The sequence below is a fragment of the Physeter macrocephalus genome, chromosome 5 (assembly GCF_002837175.3).
Source record: "Physeter macrocephalus isolate SW-GA chromosome 5, ASM283717v5, whole genome shotgun sequence".
NCBI classification, from domain to species: domain Eukaryota; kingdom Metazoa; phylum Chordata; class Mammalia; order Artiodactyla; family Physeteridae; genus Physeter; species Physeter macrocephalus.
In genome coordinates this window covers 59,037,553-59,042,911 of record NC_041218.1, presented here as the reverse complement: position 1 = coordinate 59,042,911, position 5,359 = coordinate 59,037,553, and positions in this window count along the sequence as shown.

Sequence of the window (5,359 nt, the reverse complement as noted above, 5' to 3'; positions counted from 1 at the left end):
GCAAGAGGGAAGAGATATGGGAACATATGTATATGTATAACTGATTCACTTTGTTGTAAAGCAGAAACTAACACACCATTGTAAAGCAATTATACTCCAATAAAGATGTTTAAAAAAAAAGTGTATGATTGAATTTTGAAAGCCCTGATTAGTATTTTTTTTGTCAAAAGTCAGATACTATATAATATTTAACACTTTTATCCCCAGCTGCATTTGTAAATTTGTTTTTCTCTTCTTTTTGTATGACTCCTTTATTTTATAACCCAAGTAGTATTTTTGAATTATTTTCTATGTGCTGAGTATGATTATCATTGTGAGGATGACAAAGTGAATAAGACATGTGTCCTGTCTCAAGGGGATCACTATCTTATTTTTGTTATTTAGAAAAAGGTAATAGGATAAAGATTTTATTTGTATTTGTATGTGCCCAGGGTTCATAAAAAAATATGCAAATTCTAAAATTATTTTGAAGTCTAGCTATTTAAAAGGTCAAGAGAAGTGTTTTCTTCTCAAGAGCTGATAGAGATGGAGGAAAATCTGCCAACCAAAGAGGTTCAATTTGGACATGCATTCATTAGCTTCTCCATACACTGGCACTCTCTGCAGACAAGAGAAGGTATTTACTGAATGTTCTGGGGGCTGTCAGCCTAAATGAGTGCATTTCCCAAAGGGGAAACACCATTTTCCACTAATATTTAATTATTTCCTTTTTTTTCCCTCTATTAAAAAAAAAGGTCTTGATGAACAGTCTTTGCAAAACCCATTTATTTACCTCTTTCACGAATGTTAGATTGTATAAAATTTCATTTTGGAGTGAAATATCTTTACTGAAAATGCTCTTGTATAACACCAATTTCATATAACAGATCGATTATGAATTTAGTTATTTCATTTACAAGGAAACACTGACTGAGAATGATTAGTAATTTATACTCTCTCTGTGAAGACAAAAAAAGGACTTGTAGAAATGCATCAAATTAGTAAATATTTGGGTAATTATCACTTATCTAAAGTTAGTTTAAAATAATATATGTTAAATCTCTCAACTTTACAGGGGTTGAGAAAAAAAATGCAGATCCTCTAAACTTAAACAATAGGAGACAAAAACCTCTTCAACTACACTTCTCTAAGTTGTATTACTCTCTCTAGCTACACACACACAGACACGCACACACACACACACACACACACACTCTGGACCACTCATTCTGGTACAAAATCATGTTTGACTTCCATTGTTACTTAGATGTTTCACATGTGTGTCATCCTTCCCCAATTATAGATTATAAATTCCAAAACGAAGACAATATAGTACTGCAAAAGCATATGGGTTTTAAGTTCCCAGACAACTGGGTGAAAATTCCAGTTCTGCCATTTACCAGGTGTATGACCTTGGCTAATTTATGAACACTTCTGAGGCTCAATCTCCTTATCTATTAAATGGGCCTAACTTCCAGGATTATTATGGGGCATACAAATAATAAAGCACATAAAATGTCTATTGAATGTGCTTTAGACACATTTGACACTCATATTTTTTCCCCACAAAAGGCATTTGTTATCTCTTTTGAATTCTGTACATAGCATGATTTTCTGCACATTGTCAAGAATGTCAAATGACAATAAATATTAAGCTCTGGCTGCCCTGTCTTGAGAGCCACTACTGAACAGATAACTACTTCTATATGTATGGTTTTGGAATATTTGTATATTTTTAGTGTTTGAAAATTTCAGTCTGGTAAATTAGGAATAATCTGCTTTTCAAATTAGATGTATTTCGTAAAATTATGCCAGCACATTTGCAGTTAATTGTTTTTAAGAATAATTGAAGGCTTATGACAAAGGGTACAAAGTTTCAGTTATGGAAGATGAATAAGTTCAAGAGATCTAATGTAGAAAATGGTGACTATAATTAGCAATATTGTATTGGATACCTGAAATTTGCTAAGAGGGTAGATCTTTAGTGTTCTCACCACCAAAAAAAACACACAAAAAAGTGATGTTTATCAAAACATCAAGTTGTACACCTTCAATATGTACCATTTTTATTTGTCAAATATATCTCAATAAACTCAAAAAATCATATTTGGTTGGTTATGTTTACCATATTTATAGATTTGATGAACCACCAAGAGAGTAATTATGATAAATTTGAAGTGGAGGCGGCAAGAGTAATATGGAGGAAATGGTTCACCACTAAACTGAAATATGTAAGAATTAAATATGTTCATTATTGTGTTACTGAAATAGAAAGGTCAAATGGAATATCATTTTAATGTTCCACGCAATGCAAACAATTCTCTGTTAATATATTCTGGTCAGTATGTGTCAAATGAGTTTCTGCCAGAAGTAAATTTGGTTATGTCCTTCATGGGCAAAGAAACTCTCAATAGAAATGCCTATGATTACTTTGGTTTTTCAAATACTCATGGAATACTGTGATAATTTTGCAGAGATGTCACAAATAGAACTGGATTCTATTCTTCCTGGTGGTTTATGTGATAACTTCTATGGAATGGAACCACTAAACTAAAATAATGCAGCTCTTAATCGTCTATGAGTAACACAGCATTTTTGTCCTGTAATGCGAGAGAATTTATTAGAAATTGTTAAAGATTTGTAAACAAATGGAAAATTTGAGTTATTAATAGATTTTATAATGCAACATTCAATTCAGCTTTTAAAAATAAATATAAAATCTAGTTTTAGTTTCTTAACAATTATAAAGTCAAAATCTGTCATTTACATATTCTAAGTATTTCCTTCCAGTCTCATTAATTCTTAGATCTGTGAGAATTGAGCCAATATGCCATGCAGGAATTTCACAGCTAAAGTAAAGTTGATGGACTTAGGCCAAGTGTTTCTCGATAGTGAGGTAGTTAAATACAATATGGTATAAGTGTATACACTTATAATGGAATGTTATTTAGTTACTGACAGGATAGAGCAGTTATATCCACATAGATAACTTTTAAAGCTTCTATTTAAAGATTATTCAAATTAAGTAAAGTATTTCATGTATGAACTAAAATTTACATTTACAAAAATAAAACCCCATGACATCTCTGGTTTATAACCTTTCACTGTTTTAAAATGTAAACACAAATAAAACCCCCAAATTGTCACATAGAGTAACAGAATTGAATTAATTCAAGTTCTATTTCTTCATCCTTTTTTTTTTTTTGGCCACACCGTGCAGCATGTGGGATCTTAGTTCCCTGACCAGAGTTCAAACCCATGGCCCCTGCATTGGGAGCACAGAGTCTTAACCACTGGACCACCAGGGAAGTCCCTCTTCATCTTTATAATGATATAGTCTATATAATTAATCTACTTATTGATAGTAAAATATAATAATTTGTTTATATTTAATATAAATTTTATATGCTATATATTAACATTATATATTTATATAATAATATAAAATTTATAATATAAGAATTTTATAAATATACTTATAATATCCTTGTTTATTTCTAATCTACTGCTTAAAAGCAGGAATTGGGGAGGTTGGAGATATAACTGGTACCCAAAGCAAGTTTGAATCATTAAATAATTTTGAACTATTGCAAACAGATTCTCAAATAGAGTGTGTGTCCCTGAGTCTGTGGGTGTTGGGATTGACTATCTGGGAGTTCTCTGAACTTACTTTTGTGTAAAATACAATACTTATCAAAAGATAATAAAAATATGCTTAATATATGCTTTAATATATTAATGCATATTTTTAATATATGCTTTTAATATATTATTATTTAATTTATTTATTTTTGGCTGTGTTGGGTCTTCGTTGCTGTGCGCGGGCTTTCTCTAGTTATGGCCAGCAGGGGCTACTCTTCGTTGCAGTGCGTGAGCTTCTCACTGCGGTGGCTTCTTTTGTTGCGGAGCATGGGCTCTAGGTGCGCAGGCTTCAGTAGTTGTGGCGCACGGGCTTAGTTGCTCCGCAGCATGTGACATCTTCCCGGATCAGGGCTCAAACCCATGTCCCCTGCATTGGCGGGAGGATTCTTAACCACTGAACCACCAGGGAAGCCCTTAATAAATTATTGAAACCCAACAGTAACAAAAGCAATTTAGAAATTAGATCAACAAAAGATTCTTTTCTAGGAGGGGTACTTTATCACTGATGTTTAAAACACTGCAGGTGGATGGTATTATTAAAAATAAGATGGATCTTTACTTGATTTTATTATTGTTTTAAATTGTTTTACAGCAGTGCCTAATTTTTTTTAAATTGAGATATAATTGACACCTAACATTTTATAAGGGCAAGGTGTACATGTTGACTTGATACATTTATACACTGCAATATGATTACCATCATACAGTTAGCTAACACCTCCATCACATCACATAATTATCATTTCTCTTTTGCGTTGAGGACATTTACGATGCAGTCTCCCAGCAACTTTGAAGTATGTAATACAGTACTGTTCATTATAATCACTGCACTGTGCATTAGATTTCCAGAACCCATTCAACTTCCAGATGAGATGGTGCCTAATCTTATTGCCTGCATCTGGGGTAGACTACTGTCACCACCCTGGCTTGCTAAGCCACTACTAAAATATTTTTTAAGAAGTGAACATGGTCAAAATAGCCAAAGGAATAGTATTAATGTTCGTCATTGAACTTGAGAAGTTGGTTAAACTACCTAGAATGGCTAAAATTACTGATCTGATTCTCATATTTCTAAAGAGCCTCCTCCTCTGTTATGAAGAATGGATTGATTTGTCCCATGTGAAAGGAGTTGAGAGAATGGGATTCTCAACTCTCCTTTGGATATCTCCTCTCTTCTAAGCAGTAAAACACCTTTTGGCCATTCAAACAGATAGCTGCAAAGTGTTTAGCACAATGCCTGGCCCAAAGTAAACTCTCAATAAATTCTTACCATTGCTATCAAGGGCCCATCCCATATATAGCCTAGTGACAGACTGTGGGGTGTCAACCCTATAGCCACTCCTCCTCTCTCTGCCTTACTCTCAGAACCTTGTGTTCAAGTCTCAGATAGCCCTGTGCTTCAAGTAACTTGAATCCTTCTCCACCTGCAAATCTTGATTCCTAAGGTCAGATTAAGGTTGCACTATGTCTTTTTTCCAGTGCTTAATTTAGAAATAAGCATATGATGCAATTCTGGCCAATGTGACATGAAAATCTGATAAAGGCACCTGGGAAAGTTCCTTTTTGGGAGTGGAGGTGGGGTGGGAGAATAGACTATCTTCTAGTTCTTTAACATCCTGTGGGAATGTCATGATTAGCTTGTGCAGCCATCTTAAGAGTATAGTGGTCTGGCATGGGTAGGGGGTGTATCAACCCGATGGGGTTGTCAGTTTGACAATGTGGAAAGAATTTGGGTCTT